At 50.9% G+C, this 16879-nt stretch overlaps 1 protein-coding gene across 1 annotated transcript in view; it reads left to right on the plus strand.

Moving 5' to 3' along the window:
• The first annotated feature begins 5110 nt into the window (after positions 1 to 5110).
• The window catches only part of CAPN5 (calpain 5), a 52707-nt gene continuing 40938 nt past the window's right edge, over positions 5111 to 16879 (plus strand). Inside the window, exon 1 of the mRNA XM_058824806.1 lies at positions 5111 to 5189. The gene's annotated coding sequence lies outside the window, so the exon portion shown is untranslated. The remainder of the gene's footprint in view (positions 5190 to 16879) is intronic.

Raw genomic sequence — 16879 nt, forward strand, 5'->3', positions numbered from 1 at the left:
AGAGGAGAAGACTAAATGCTTAAGCAGACAGGTGCTGCCAGAACTTGGTTTGTGATACCTGAGTTACCTTCTTTAGATACAATCCCAGATAACCTTTCCTCTGCTGATTTACCTCCCTAAATTTTCAGAAAGGCCAGTCTCAGCATCTCTCAGGGCCACAGCTCCCACCCTCATTTCAGGGGCAGCATCAATCCTTTCCTCCAGTACATACCCCAATGCCCTGATTTCATTCCTCTAATCAAGGAGCTCCTTGCTGTTTCCCTTCCGTGTTGCTTTACTAGCAGGCAGCCCAGTAGAGAGCTGATTTGTGACTGTGCAGAAGCGAGTGCTGATAAAGACAATTAATTAATGGTATGGATTTCCCAGCAGAGTTCTCAATTAGCATGAGCTGTTTGCAGCTGGCCGCAGTGCGGATCACAGTGCATGTGCACCCCGAACCACAACCAGTGTACTCAGTGGGGAGAGGGTGGCTTATGGTTTCCACCTTTATTGTCTGCAGAAACTGGGAAAAAGGGGGTCTTTTCGTGATGAACAGTTACAATACAGATCTTTGGGTAAAGATGTCATTGCTGCCATTAAATACTTGGCTGTCGTGTTCGTGCTGCTCTCCTGGGCATGGTCATGCAGCAAGCTACAAAGTGAGGATCTTCTGGTTGCCAGGTTATTCCTACCCAGTTTATGAACTGAATTTCCCACCTAAACTGGTCATAGACTTACTTGAGTTGGAGCACTTACTTGGGCAAGTCCTCTAAGGTCATTGAGCCCAGCCATTCCTCCACTAAGTCATGTCCCTGGCAGTGCATGGTAGAGGAGAATGGAAAGGCCGGAGAGGCCTGACCCTAGGCAGTCTTAAACAAGGAGGAAAAGGGTATTACGAGGTCCCATAATAGCAAGAAGCTGCTGATGAAGTTCAAATGGGAAATGAAATACAAGTATTAGCAGAATGGATATGCAGCTTCTGAACTGTCTGCCAAGGGAGGTGGCAAAATCTCAGTCAAGGGCCTGTCTGCATGAGCAGCCAAAGATATCCCCAAGTATCTCAGGTGCCTTCTGAGACCTCTCTATGCTAAGCACCTCCCCAACCGCTGGCAAAGGTTTTTTGTGGAAGGAGCATTGCTGAGTTCAGCCCCGAGACAGGCTTTGAAAGGGGAAAGTCTCCCACCCATGCTTTGTGGGGCTTGCTGAGCATCACAACATTGCCTTTCAATAGCCTCAACTTCTCCAACATGGTCAAGGGCAGCAATTCAGCTTCCCATCCAAGAGCTGCTTCTGCCAAAAATATGAGGAGTTGCTACAGTTGGCCTTTTTGTTACAACTGCTGGTCCTTTGGTCATGGTGACCCCCATAAATAAAAGAGCTAATTAATGCCCATCTCCTCCCACTGGTGATTGACTATGACCTTGAGTGACCTTGCTTAATTTAACTTTCTCAACCAGCTATTTTTGACAGCAAATAATTTAACATCCTTGTGACCCCAGTCTTGCGTCTCTCCTGCCAACTGGCTCTGCAGTTTAAATGAACAGCAATAAATAAATACATATCTGCAGAGGGACCTAAATGACTCCCATTGCTGGAGCATCTGAAGGCCTGCCTAAATAAATCAAGTGAGTAGGAGATTATGCTGCAATCATGTGGAGAGGGAAAGGAGAGAATACATTACTGGTATTCCAGAGACTGCAACTCAGGGATGAAAAAGTTCACAGAATTCTGCACAATGAGATTTTTTCATTCAAGTGCAGACGGACAACCAGAAGCTCATTTGGTGATGTCTTCAAAGAGGAGAAGCAGATTGCACCCTGATGGGATCACTCACCAGAGTTAGAACTCTCCCCAGGCAGCTCCTGCCTTGGGGATGGGGCTGTTGGAGGTTGCTCCCTGAATCTCCATGGCATAAAAGCGAGGATACAGGCACCAACTGCCCATCTGCAATTATCTCACTTTTCTCACCCAGACATGCCCTCGGGAGGGGAAAGCTGGCCTTGCAGGAGCAGGGATGGCAGGATTGAGCAGCTCTTCAACTCCCACTGCTTTGGGCAGGCAGACACTCACTTCGAACCATCCCGGGATTAAATCTCACCTTGGGGGCCCCCAGAATGAGAAGGAACAACAAATATTCCTGGGAGGAAGGAAAACCTCACTAAGTTATCTGCTTTGAAAGCCCAGAGTGAATCATGATATTCTATTTGTTGGAGGAATCACCAGCTTCAGATTTCCTCATCCATTTTGCCTTTTACCTTATTCCTACTTATTTTTGGGGTCTGGTTTTAAAGCATTGTTATTTCTTCCTTTCCCCTGCACAGCCTCCATGTCAGCCCTGTCACTGTGGCTTCATTTGCATGGCACTGAGGACACGTGAAGTGTCGTTATAAATCCTATTTACATAATTTTCCTTCCCCCACTGAGGCTGAAATCGAAAATGCAACTAAGTTAATCAGGAAGATCTGGGCCTGCCACGAGTGCAGGCTGGGGCTCCACTTCCCTGTGGGGCAAGAGGATTGTCTGGGGACTCGCTGCTTAAATGCGGTGGAAGAGCTTCTCCCTAATGTTTTCCAGCTTTTCCCTAGTGCTTTCCAGCCTGCTAACAAAATAAAAGCCAGGCTCCTGCTTTTGATTTGTCTCAAGGGTGAGTCCTTTTTCTCTTTTCATTTTTCCTCTTTTTAATCCTTTCATCCAGCTCTGCACAGCATCACTTATCACCCCTGTGGGTGACAAACTCCACCCTGTGCCCCTCTGTCCCCATGTTCCCAGCAGTGAGATCCTCCCCTTCAGCAGCTTTGGGGTCAAACTGGTGAAACAGCTCAGTAGGAAATTACTTTCTGTTAAAGCAAGCCCACGCTGACTAACTGGACAAGAGGTACCTGTACTGCTGAGAGGAAGGATGGATGACCACATTAATTAACTTACACTGATGAAGTGTCTCTCAATTAAAACACATCACAAATCGAAAGAGGCTCTATGCTCTCCTTGCCCTCCCAGGGGGCAGCAGCAGCACCTTCCATCCCTGCCCAGTCTGCCTGGCAGCTGGTTTTAAGACTATAAAGGGGATTCTGGGGTTGGAGACCTGTTTAGGGTCTGCTCTTCCCCCTTAAAAATCTTCATAGACTGAAGGTTTGTCTTTTTTTTTTTTCTTTGCCTTTTGCTGCTGGAGTTTCCCACCATGGAGGGATGATGGTTCAGCACTGACAGGCTGGAGACCTAAATACAGGTTAGGGCCATTTTCTTGGGTGATTTTAATGAGGGGACAGAACAGAGGTGTATGAAACACCTGGTTTTGAGCAGCTCTGAGATCTGTGGGGGAGAGGGGAAAACAAGCAAAGAGAAGGAAAAAAATGTTAGAAAACAGCTTTTGCTGCCAAACAGAGCCTTAATGCAACTACAGATTTTTGGCTTTCCTATTCATTTAACTAATAAATGAATTGAAATAATTGTAGCACAAATATTGTATGAATTGAATAAGTAATGAAATTACAAAACTAACAGGAAAATGCCGTAATACAAGAAGTTCAGGAGGGTTTCAGATAATGAGAAACTGGAGGAAATGGCTGGTCCTAGCGGAGGTGAACCACTCATGTGATTCGTGGTGACCACGTACAGCTGCAGGTGACACCTCGATGGGAACAGAAGCCTGTGCCAGGCCAGTGCTGCTCTGGGCACGGCCTCCTTTCTAATTTTATCACCAAAATTTCGCTGCATTACTGCTTTTGTGGCAAGCAGATGTCCTTAAGCATTCACACTGTCACTGGCAGGCAGCAGCTAATCCTGGTTTTCTAGCCCTTTTTTTTTTGTTGTTTAGAAGAGTCTGACCACCCACGATTTTAAATGTGAGAAGTTTATTCTTGTCACTTCCAAATGTTTTCTTTAGTTGTTCTTTCCTTGCCATCTATTTTTGGCTTAAATTATGATCAACCATGAACACTACCAATGAGGCTTGTGTGTCAAGTCAGCACATCAGATCAGAGCTGCCCCTGACAGTGGGTCTGTAAAAACCTCACTGGCTCCTTCCCACCCAGAAGGATGCACTTTTGTGCGGCTCTTGTTTGGTTTTCCCCTCTTGAATGTCTTTTTGTGAGCTGGGAAATCTTTCCAGCAGCCTGGACACCTGGCCCAACACCAGCCCCACAATGCCTGTTGCACATGGACCTCCATGGATGTGCAGGTGGGCCAAGTGCATGCCCAGCCTTTGAATCCCCTCCTCCCAGTGCCTCAGCTCTCCTCTTACAAAAGAGAAAAGCGGATTAACTTTGGTCTTGGGCTGGAAAACACATCTCCTCAACCTCTGTGACCATGTCCCATGCTATTCCTTACAGGGGATGTGCCCTTTGCACCCAAATCCTACAATCTCTGATGACTCTCCCCTGCACCCTCCATGGGTTATGTCCCAAAGCCTCCCAGTCCCAGCTGGTGTCTCGGTGGCCCAGCTGGTGGTGGTGCATGGTGCTCCAGCTTGTCCAGCTCCCAGTGACAGGGCAAGGTCCCAGGCAGTGCCTTGTCCTACTATCCGGTGCCAGGGCAATGCTGGGCCAAGTGCCAATGCCTGGAAGGTCCCAGTGGCAGTGCCAGTGTCCGGGTATGCAGGTGCTGGTCCCAGTTCCAGCTCCCAGGTGGTGCTGCTGGTGTCAGGGTAGCCCCAGTTCCCCATTCCTGTTCCCTACCCAAACCGGTGCCAGCCCCTGTTCCCAGTGATGGACACATTTTCTGGACGATGCCAGGTCCTGGTGCCCGGGCAATGTTGGACCCGGATCCCGGTTCACCAGACTGGTCCCCAAGCTGGCACCGTTCCCATTTCCCCCTACCGGGTGGTGCCAGTCCCCACTCCCAGTAGCGACCACAGCTCCCAGCAGTGAGGAGTGCCGGTTTCCGGTGCCGGTTCCCACTCCTAGTGAGAGTTCCCGGTGCCGGTTCGCTGTCCGGTTCCCGATCCGGTTCCCGGTTCCCATTCCCGATCCCAGCGCCGGTTCCCATTCGCAGTGCCGGTTCCCATCCCCGGTGCCGTTCGCAGTGCCGGTGCCGGTTCCGCGGCGTGCCCCGGTGCCGGTTCCGTGGCGCCCGGAGCGCGGGGCGCAGGCGCGGTCCCGGTCCCGGCCCGCCCGTCGGGGCGGTGCTTGCGGGAGGAGAAGCGCTGCGGGCAGCGGCGCGCCCGGAGCGGCGGCACCGGCACGGGCACCGGGCACCGCTCCAGCCCCGGGCAGGTAAGGCGCCCCCCGGCCCCGGGAGGGGGAGCTCGTCCCTGCAGCCCCGCCGCTGCTCCCGCCGCGGGGGGACGGCTCCGCGCCCCGCCCGGGGTCCCGCCGCGTCCTCGGGGGATGCTCGGGGGCACCTGTGGCTTTGGGAGCCGCGCAGCAGCTGCACTCCGGGGTGGGGGCGTGTGTGTTGGTGTGCGAGCGTGTGTGTGTCTAATGCTTAAAGGGATTTGGGGAAAAAAGCCCGAAGCGGGCACCCTGCGCGGAGCACGCTGCTGCCTTTGCCTTCAGCAAGCGCTGGTGTGAGCGCCGGTGTTTGGGGGTGCTGAAGTCGGGGTACTCGGCGTGGTGCATGGGAAAGTTGCGTCCCGGATGGTTAAAACCCCACAAGTGCCCCCCAGTTCAGCTTGTGGAGCTGGGCTGGACAGAAACTTTGAGCACCGAGGCCTGGGTGCTGGCTGGAGAGCAGCAGGATTTCTGCACTGAGAAAAAATCCTGAGGTTTCAGTATTGTTCTTTGTTCAATTTTTTTGGGACAAACGCAGGGCTTTTGGAAAGTCTCCTGGAAAGTTAAGGCGAGAGAGAGCTCCTGCTCTCAAGAAAGGCTAACTCGCTGCTGGGGTGCAGGATACTGATGGCTTTGGCGTTTCCAAGCTGAGATAGGAATCTGGATTTCCCAAATACCAGTCTTTCCTCCCTTCCCTGAAACATGCTATTTTGAGCTTGAGACACCAGCTTGGTGCTTTCTGGCAGAGGGTGTCCCACTGGATGTGGCTCTGGTCTTCTGTCCCTCACCTCCCACTCAGGTGGCTGCAGGTGAGTGTGGGCTGCACGCCTGGCTCTGCAGATCCAGCCTGTGTCGTGCTTGGATAGATAACCAGTTATTTATCGCCAGTTACCATTTCTGCCTGGATGCTGTGCTAGCTCTGAGCTTGGTGGGGAGTGCAGCCACAGCAAATGGAGCTGGAAGCAGAGCAGGGAGCTCAGTGTGCGGTGGAGAATGCTCTTAAATCCTCAGCTGCTTGTCTTCTGCATCCAGCAAGGACCTTGCTGCAGGCTTTCCCCAGGGCACCTTTTATCTCCATCCCATCTTATATCTTCATGGATCCTCCTGCCCAGGTCAGCCTGGGTTCCAAGCGTGCTGAACCGCTGTTAAACTGGAGGGAAGGCAACACGGGGTCCCTGGAGCTGCATCTTTCACCCATTGCTCTGCACATGGAGAGTGGGTAGCCCAAGGTGCAGGGAGCCTGGCTGGCCCTGCTGCTCAGGGTAGCAATGAGTTGAGGAGGAACAAATTTTGGGACACAGGTGAGAGCAGGAGTCACCTGTTGGCAGCATCCTTGGGGCAGCAAGGACTAGGGCAGGGAAAAAGCAGCAGAGTCAGGCATGGATGGAGGTGCAGAGCCTGATGCAAGTGCTCACCACTCACTCCTGCTCAGTGCAATATATTGCTACAGGCATATCTGTCCTGGTGGGTTCTATTTCCACCTGCTCTTCCCAGGAACATCAGCTGCCTCCTGCTTATTTAAGCAGCTCTTTCATGTGAATCTCCTGGAGCTCAGCTCCAGCCCATGACCCAGGCAGTGGGGTTGTAAAACCCAAGGGGGAGCGAGAGATGCTCTTTCAGAAACCCTTTTTGTACCCTTAGGAGTGGGATGTGAGGTCTGAACCCCTCCTGCATGGGTGCCTGTGTACAGGTGCTGCTGTGTGCGTGGGGGCTGGCTCGCTTGGTGGCTGGTGCTTGCCAGCAGCCATGTGCCAGAACTGGTTGGGAAAAACTTTCTTGTTGGCACCAGAATTAAGGATCAAGTCATGAGTGAAAGGAAAAGCAGGTTTTGAGGAAGCCAGCAGGGCTTGCTCTAGCAGGCCCTGCTCAGAGTAGAAATCAAGTCCCTTTGTCATGTTGTAAGGACACCATGATGACACGCAGAAGGAATAATGCCATCTGCAAAGCAGTGACACATGAAATAGGGGCAAAGTGATGTGACCAAGGCAGTCAGGTTTGTGGCAGACTCAAGTCCAGCCTGCTCCCTGTCATCAGCACCCCAGTCCCTGTATGAAATGACTGAGGTGTGGCTTTGACATGGCCACAAGCCCGAGAAAATCCCTGCCCCGCTGCTGTGTCCACCACGGCATTTTCTGTTCAAGGGAGCTTTCAGCTGGTGATTGACAACTGCCATGGGTATTCTCAAGCCTCTGAGGTGGAGGGAGATGGAAATCCAGAACTATTACTGAAGGGGACTGGCCTGTAGCTGTGCTCTCATTTTTGGGGAAAGGAGATGCTCCAGGTCTCCTTTACCTGGATGTGCTGGCAGTTTACACGGTGCATGTGGGAGTATGTCAGGGGAGAAGATTTCTGCCAGGGGGGGCTGGGGGAGGTGACAAAGGGCACTGCTGGACAGATTAAGCCCACGCAGCAGAGCTTAAATCTGCTTAAAGCCTTTAAGGGAGGATCTGAGCTCATTCTCATTTTTCATGCTGAGATCTGCCTGCAAAACCAAGCTGAGAGGTGGATGGGGTGCTCGGCCAGAGGGCAACAGCTGAGCTCAGGCTATGGGGCTGGCCCCTAAGTTGTACACCAGCCTGTACACTGGGGCACGCTGTGTCTGGTCTTTGTGCTGTGTTTAGAGATTGAATCGTATTGGGATAGCTGAGACTGGGGGTTCAGGGCTGCTTTGGTCCTGGGTGCCCCTGGGGGTGTTGCAAAAAGGTGAAGGGAAACAGGCAAAGGGTGTTTGTGGGACATGGGCACGGAAGAGTTAACGTGGAAGGACCAGGCTCTTCGATCTGGTGCTTGAGAGGGATTAACTCAGCCTGGAGCAGGTGCAGGGAAAAGGGCTCTGAAGCAGCTCAGAGGGATGGAGAGCTATTATACGAGGCTATAAAAGCCAAGCCCAGCGAAACAAAGGCAGAGAGAGGATGTGCTTGCTGACTCCGAATATATCCAAGGGGTGAGCTCCAGGCAGGCAGAAGAGCAATTTAAACTGAGGGCAGTGTTGGTTCTGGGGTGTGAATTCATTCAGTTTAGCTTAGGAGGCTTGTCTAGAGGCTCTGCAACTGTGTCACACCAGAGGAGAGTAGGAGGGTGTGAATTAGAGCACGTCACCTCTCTTGCAAGGTGCTTGGCTGTCATACAAGGAGGTCTTAGCATTTGTCAGTGTGGGAGGGCAGGACTCTGTGGTCCAGACACCCTGTCCCGGTGTCTCCTTTGGGAAGGGCTGTGTTAGCCAAGCAGGTCTCACCATCTTCCTGATGTGGGACCAGAACAGCCATGAAGCAGATGATGCCCAGCTGAGATATTTTTTGTCTTTGATTATGCCTCAATAAAATGAATCCATCTCTCCCTTTCCTGGTTGCTGCACGGATTAATAACAAAGCATCCATGCTTTAAAAAAGGCTTTGGCTCTGATCCCAAGAGGAATTTAGGCAGTATTTGTGCTGGGGGATGATGATATGAAGAACGAGTGCATCCTCTAAATCTGTTCACGCTTGTGCATTAATTACTGGATATTTTTGGCTGTCCAGAGATGCCAAGATTCTTCTCCTAATGCTCTCTCCAAGCAGGGCAGCATCAGGTTAATACAGAGAGAAGGAAAAGGATGCAGCTGTGCCTTGAAGGCTGGGATCAGGCTCTCTCTCTTCCTCCTCGCCAATCTCCAGAGTTGTCAAGTCCTTTCTCTGCAGATGTCCAGAGGTGAAACCCCTTCCTTGGAGAAGCCTCCTCAGCCCACCCAGAGGTGTTTGTTGCCCTCTGCTCATGCCGTGGTGGGGCAGCGCACGCTTGGGCACCGTTTACTTACTTATGTCTTCATGCCTTCACCTTCAGCTGCTCCTCTGAGGGGCTGTGGGGCACAAAGCCTCGGCAGTGGGCTTGTGCTGGCCTGCTGGGGCCAGACGGGGCTCCTGCCTCTCCCAGCCCCGAGGACACTGTCACGAGTGGGGAACAGGGGCGGTGATCACTCGGCTCTGCTCACTTCCAGCTGATTACCCAGGGAGAAAGGGCCAGGCTCTGGGCACTGCAGAAAAGGGACACAGACCCAGTGGCTTCATGGAAGCTATGTTTGTCTGGCTGCGTTAACCCTTTACCTGCTCTGAGCTCTCCCTTTCAGACCATGGAGAATTTTCATTCACCTGCACTGTAGGAGGCACCCCTTTGACATGGGGATGACTTCTTGAGGTCGTGGAGGGAAACAGGAATGGTTGCCATTGAGTTTTTCACCCTCTCTGGGAAAAAATCCTTTCTGCTCCACTCTGTGGCCAAGGAGACTTCACAGTTTTTGTTTTTCTGCATGATGCATTAGTTTTTCAGCCAAAATTGCAGATCCTCATGCTTTGGGGATCTTCCTGGACTGGAGATGTGACAGATGATACCCCTGCAAAGCCGTGCTGGGAGCCCGCGGGGTTTGCAGCATCTAGGTCAGAGCCTGGCTCCTTTGGGCCTGGTCCAGCCCTTCAGAGGGGCTGGACTGAGCTCCTAAGCCCCTGCCTGCAGCTTTTGTGTCCCAGTTCAATAACACTTTGATGCATTTTGCCTTAAAATACTCTTCTGGCAGAGAAAAGCTCTCCGCGCCCCTTGGTTTGCCCTTGTGCAGAAATGACCAGTTTTAGTCATTCCACCATCCATCTGAGCATCAGCTCTGTTCCCTCCTGTCCTGTGACTTCCATCCATTGGGAACCAAGGTTAAAGGGAGAGGGGACTATAGAGCATCCCAACCACCTAAAGTCTGCCCCATGCTGGGAGGCTGGAAGCCTTAATGTGAAGCTCTGAAATGATTTGTGGGAGAGGGCTCCTTCTCCATACCATGCAGAGACTTTCCCAGCTTATCACAGCCCCTAGCAGTAGACAGATATGTTGGAAAGACACCAGGAGAGGCCATGAAGACAGTCAGAGGGCTGGAGCACCTCTACTATGAAAACAGGCTGAGGGAGTTGGAATTATTCAGCCTGGAGAAGAGAAGGGTTCAAGGAAACTTTAGAGCACGTTCCAGAACATAAAGGGGCTGCAAGAGAGCAGAGACTTTTTACAAGGGCATGGGGAGATAGGACAAGGGGGGATGGCTTCAAACTGGGAGAGAGCAGGTTCAGATTAGATGGTAGGAAGAAATTCTTTCCTGTGAGGATGTTGAGGCACTGGCACAGGCCACCCAGTAAAGCTGTGCATACCCCATCCTCAGCAGTGTTCAAGGCCAGGTTTGATGAGGCTTTGAGCAACCTGCTCTAGATGCCTCATGGCAGAGGGGTTGGAACTAGATCATCTGTAAGGACTTTTCCAACCCAAACCATTCTGTGGTTTCATGATTCTATAAAATTTTCTCCTTGCCTGGCTGCAGCTCATCCTTACATGAGGGAGACTGCAGCCCTGGTTGATTCCTTCAAGGGTTATCCTGTGACCTAGACATAGCTATCAAACAGGGCTGTGGCAGACCAGGAAAGGTACCCAGAATATTGCTTCCAATGTAGCCACAGCACGACAGGCAGCAGCAGGTCTCTCTGAGCTCCTGGTGAAAAGGGCAAAACTCCAGCTCTGCTCCTGCATTATCTTCCCTTAAGCCATGTTGCCCCATGTTTTTGTGCTTGTTGCTGGAGTTCTTTTGGTTACATCTCCAAACAATCCATACAGTGATTTCTCTGGGTGACAAAAGGCATCCCTCCCTTGCAGCAAGCACCCTCTGACCCAGTTTTCATCACATTTCCACTGGTTTGAGCTCCCCTGACTCCATGGTGCAGGATGCAGGTGGCTTTGGTTGACTCCATCCCTTCACAGCCCCTCCTGGGCTGTTCCACCATTTCCTCCTGTCCTGTATAGAGATGAAGGATGCATGTCTGTTTGTCTCTCTGGGTTTGGGCTTCATTTGTTTTATATTTTCTGAGGCACACCCTGATAATCAGAAGCATCCTATGAAATGTTTGCAGGCTTGTTGTTCCCAAATCCTTGAAGAGCTGGTCCTACCAGTTTTTTGAGCATGTGTAAATACTGTGAGGATTGCTTAGGGGTGATTAAGGGAGGTGATTTCTCTGCTGAGCAAGGGGAAGCCTTGATTTGATAAAAGCTGCAGCTGCCAGCTAGCCAGGCTAGCACTGCTGCATGAGTGCAGGATGGGGATGGTGTGCACTGGCTGCCTGCCCAGCCAGTGTTGCCTTTGGATCCGGGCAGGTCTTTGTGCAGGAGCAGGGGAGTGGTGATTTATTGCATCTGACACGGGCTGTGCCAGGGTCCTGTTCCGTGCAGGGGAGTGAAACCCCTCCCTGTGTCACAGGGTGCATCTCATCCATGCTCCCAGACTGCTGCTCCAGCCGGGAGCTGCTGCAACATCAGTGTCTGAAGAGATGCAGAGCTTGGGGCAGGGCAGTGTCTGGAGAGGAGGAAGGGGCTTAGTCCTGATCCCAGAGCGCTGTGCTCAGCCCACACTGTCTGCTTGCTGCTCAGAAGGGTTAGGAACATGCTCTGAGCCTCCTCCTGAGGGCAAGCCAGGCTGTGCAGGGAATCCAGACAGACCCCAGAGCAGTGGTGGGCATTTTTGTTTGGGTGGGAGCAGGGTGATGGATCTGGCTGCCAGCCATGGCAGCAGGAGCAAGCACCAGCCTTGCTGGGCTGCCACAAGGCAATAGGTCTTCATAAGAGGAGGAATCCTCACTGAAAAGTGAGAGGTGTACCTGTCCATGGCAGAAGGTGTTGGACTTGATGACCTTTAAGATCCCTTCCCACCCAAACCATTCCATTACTCTGTGTCTGGAACACAGAGTGGATGCAGTGCCCAGCATTGTGGCCTGTATCCATCTCCCTGAAGGAAGGGGAAAGTTTATGCCCAGTCCCTGCCAGAAGAAACCAGCAGCCTTTCTGCTCCAAGGGTTGTATGGCAAACTCTTACCTCTGTTTTTAGAGAAGGGCAGCACTGCTGAAATGAAGGAATAATGGGGGGGCGGGAAAGCTGGCTGGAGGTTGGGGGAGTTGCAGAATCCAAGGCAGAAACAGTTTGAAGAGCTCAAATTAAGACAGTGGGAACTTGCATTCAGACCTTTCAGCTTGTAAGAGCTGAGTGGATCCAATAACAAGTATTTCTAATAAATCTCACAGATTTGAGGTGGTCCCGTCTGCCTAAGAGAGACCTGTTCAAAAGCAGCAGCACTCTCAGTTGCTGCAAGCCTTCAAATATTACTTTTGTGCTCATGATGATTTAGAATAGTCACAGTAAGAAAAATTCAGTTAAGAGAGAGGGAAAAGGAGGTAAAATTAAATTTTAACCCAGCAGATTTTGCTGGTCAATCCTGAAAGTTTTACAGACAAGGAGAGTGTTCTTATGAGTCGGTACCCATGTGTGGTCTGATATTTGCTATTGTGACTTTGGAATTTATAGGATGTGGGTTTTGGGAAGTGACTGGCAAGTGGGTTGAGGGCCTGTCAAAGAGAAAACTGAGGAGGGAGGACCCAAGTCTGAAGTGGACTTTGTGCCTTCTTGGATCTGTTCACAGAGTGCCTTGGTGCTTTGATTCAGGTTTGGGTCAGGCAAAGAGAAAATTCTGAAGTGGTTTATTAGCAAAAGGTGGGAGTCTTGGCAGAGGTTTGAGACCTGACTTGAGGCCAGCAGCTGTAGGACTGGGGTGAAACCTGTGGTGTGGAGCCTATTGTCAGAAGCATTTGGGTTGCCTCCATCATCTGGAATTGCAGGAGATGTTCCTATGCTCCTTGAAGTGGAGCGGGTCAAGGGATACATTTCTGGGAATGGCCAGGAGCTCTCGAGAGGAGACCTGAAGGACTTGGTTGTACCTCTGGGCCTCTGTGGGGATGGAGTTTTGGGCTCTGCCAGCAGCAAGGGGTGAAGGTGATGGAGAGAGAAGAAACCCATTGCCTTGGGAATGGTGTTGTTATGGAGTTACAGAATGGTTTGGGTTGGAAGGGTCCTGAAGACCATCTCATTGCAGTACTCTGCCATGAGCAGGCACACATCCCACACGCCCCATCCAGCCTCTCCTTGAAGGCTCCAGAGGGAGAAGGGGCATGCTGTGAAGTGGTCAGGGCTGAAGCTGCAGGAAGGATGCTCTGGGTCAGCCAGAAGGACAAACATCCCAGCTAGCCTGGCAGGGATGATTTTGAGGATCCAGCTGCCTCTCCTCACTCTCCCAGAGTAGCTGCAGCCCCGTTATCTCTTCTGCTCCTCCCCAATTCGTGTTTGAAGTTCAATTGCTTTAATCATCCCAGAGGCTGCGGAAGCGATTGAAGGCAGAGCATTTGCATGGAGACGTGCTGCATTTTATCTGCACTGATGATGACTTCTCTGAATGGATTTTCCAGTTCCTCAACCTCTTAAATAAAAACCTCTGTCACCCATAATGCCCAAGAAAAAGGCACACATGGCTACATCAAGTAATGCCCTGTTATTCTTCCGTCCTAGTCCTTCTCTCTTTCCACCTCATAAAGGCACAGGCCTGCCTTTAGACCATAATTTTTTTTGCTCAACTGGCAGGAAAACCAGTGTGAGTGTATTGATGTGGTGCAAGGCTCCCACTGGAGTCAGTGTGACTGGATTTAAAAGGAGCAGGTCTAGCTGTTCAATTAGAAATGCTGAATAAATAATAAAAACACGTTCTCAGTCCAAACCTGCAAAGATAGCATCCTCTCCCCTCCTCTTCTGGTGATCAAAATGGATGCTGAGAAGGGCACAGCATCTCTGTGTCCTCATGAGGTGTGTGGTTTGTGTTCAACATGATCCTCATGTGAGGTGACAGCCCTCCTGGGCTAGGCAGGAGCCATGTGTCTGGATGACCATGAGTGCAGGAGGCTCGATTCCGTGTGTGTGAGTCTGCTCTTCCTAGGCTGTATTTTTCCAGTGCCTGAAAACCTGCTCTGTGTGAGCAGTGTCATGTGCTGGAGAAGGTTCCTTCCTTCTCCTGCACAAAGGTGTTATTTTGGAAGCTGCACTGGCTGCTGAGTGAGCTTGGGAGTGCTTTGGTGTTGCTGGCCCTGTGCTGCTCCTTACAATTATTAACCAGGGTCAGGGTGTGCTGAGGCACGAGGGGTTAGTGAAGTCATGGCTATCTCCAGGGACTTGGCATTGGCAGAGCCTATTAATTCACCTTTTGTTACTCGTCCTGCAGCTCCTGGTGATCTCCTGGGGTTTTTAACCCTTCTGTGACCTGGGAAACAAGCCTAACATCACACAAGCAGTAATGCTGGGTGAGGGACCAAGCAGCATGTGGAAGGAAACCCACAACTTAGCTTCTTCATTCTCCCCAAACCACAAATGGATTGGGCTGAGCTGGGCCCTGAGTGGTGAATATATTCAGCCCATCTCTGCTTTCCCTCAGGCTGCCTGGTGCCATGTTACTGCCTTGCTCTTTCCACTGCTTTTGGGTCTGTCTCTCTGCCACCACCTTTTGCTGTTGTTTCATTCTTCTCCCTGCTATTCCTGCATCCCTCCAGCCTCCTGCATTTTCTGGTCCAGTGGGAGAGGCTGCCACCAGCTTTGCTTTGATCTTGTTACTCCTTCCTGTGTCAGGACGCTTTCAGACATGTGTCCTGGTCCCATCTGATCCTAGAGCCTGTGCTGAGGGAAGGGCTGGTCTGGCTAGTGCCACAAGCCCCATTTATGTGCAGAGCTCTGGCCAGGCAGAGCTGGAGCCAGCACAGGATTATGAGAGCGCTCCCAGTGTGGGGCTGCCTCTTCTCCTGCAGCTCCAACATCTGACTGTGTTTGCAAGCATGACTCACAGCTGCAAGGAATGAGGAACTCCCCAGTCAAAGGCCTCTGTCCCAGTGTGAGTCATCCGAGCAGAAAGGGAGCTCCTGGTCAGCACACCCGGCTGGCTCCTAAAGGAGATCGGTATTATTCAAGGATGCCCAGACCCCCCTGTTGTCCCTGGCCCTCCCAGGAACAAAATGTCCCAATCCTGTACAAACATCCAAACCTGCTGACTAGCTATGACTGTCCCTGTGCTATCATTTTGCTGTTAAGCAACAAAGGAGTGATGTTATGGTGGAAAAAAATCCAGAGGAAATAAAGCGAGTGTGATAAAGATCCCTGTGTCTTGCCGGAAACAGCCTCCAAATGTGACATCTTATCTGCAGCTGATTTTGTGCAGATGCTGACAGCCAGGCACGTTTTGGTGATATGGAGTCACTTGCAGCAGCTTTCTGCCAGGATGTGTGACCCTGCCCTTTTCCTGACCCGGGTGCAAATGCACTTTTTAATGGAAGATTGCTCTTGGTTCATACAACTGGAGAATGGATTGGGTTGGAAGTGCCTTAAAGACCTTCCAGTTCCAACCCCCTGCTGTGGGCAGGGACACCCTCCACTAGATCAGGATGCTCAGAGCCCATCCAGCCTGGCCTTGAACACTTCCAGGAATTGGGTGGCCACAGCTTCTCTGGGCAACCTGTGCAAGTGCCTCACCGCCTTCACAGGGAAGAATCTCTTCCTGATATCAAATCTAAACGTACTCCCTTTCAGTTTAAAGCTATTCCAGATTGTCCTATCACTACATGCCCTTGTCAAAAGGACTTTTTTTTTGAGTTTATTTTCAGTAATAGCCAGCTGTTAGACAGCAACTTCCTTTGCAGGTCTTGGAGTGCTTTGCAGAAGGGACCAGGATCTCTGCAGAGTGATGCTTTTTCCTGCTTCATGGAGGAGGAGGATCCATCAGGGAGCATTTGCTCTACTTATATGCTTGCAAAAAGCCAGAGGGTTTACTCACTTAGAACAAACAACCCTTAGCCCCACCAGGATGTTTTTTGGGGGCTAAATCTACCACTCTGAGTTTCTGAGGGGGAGCAGCTAGTCCCTGTGGTTGCTCATGCAAAATTAACCCTCAGGCTGAAAGGTGCCGTGTTAAGGTGTCCTGATTTGGATGCCATCTGTGCTGTAGCAAATCACTGATTAAAATCAGAGCTTGATATAAACATAATTAAGAGTGAAAATTATTATTTCCCCTTTAGCTCTTAAATGAGAACAGAGATATGAACTGATGAAGAAAAGAGATAAAGGCCAGAAGGGGATATTCAGTGCTCTGTTCTTCAACAGTTTTGTTTCAGCAAGTAACCACTGTGAGTGTTCAGTAATTTGCATTTTGGCTAAAGCAGCTGCTCTGTAAAGATGTCCAACTGTGCTCAAAAACATCTGGAGACGAGCTACCTGTAACTTCCCATGGGAATTAGCTTCCCTGGTTAACCACAGTCAATTTGAGAAGAAATGATGTCTTGTTTTCTGATTTCCATCAGTGTGGTTTCACCTTCCCCTCCCCGTGGGCATTGCTAATGCAGGATGCTGCACTGTGCTGCTGGCTCTGCGCCACGCCATTTGGGGTCCAAAGCAAACCTAGGTGCATGCACAGCTGGGAGTGGGAAAGGGCTTTGGGAATGGCACGGGCACTGGCACAGGTTGCCAAGAGGAGCTGTGTGGGGAGGGTTGGAAGTAGAGGATCTTGAATGTCCCTTCCAACCCAAACCATTCTGTCATTCTAAGATGACTTGAGGCTTTTTTGTTCATGGTTGGCATAGAGTTGTTGGCCAAGAGGTGTGGAGTGCTTATCTTATGTTCAGTGTAAACAGTGAATGGCAATTCAACTGCTTCTTCTTCTTGTTCTCTGAGCCGTGGAGAAACAGTGTGTAAAGCTCCCCTTGCATCAGCAGGGTTTCCTCTGCTGAGCTGGACTTCTGTGTTGGTAGGTGAGAGGATAACCCTGATGTTGCCACATGTCTGTCAACAG

Source organism: Ammospiza caudacuta, chromosome 2 (genome assembly GCF_027887145.1).
Source record: "Ammospiza caudacuta isolate bAmmCau1 chromosome 2, bAmmCau1.pri, whole genome shotgun sequence".
Taxonomy (NCBI): domain Eukaryota; kingdom Metazoa; phylum Chordata; class Aves; order Passeriformes; family Passerellidae; genus Ammospiza; species Ammospiza caudacuta.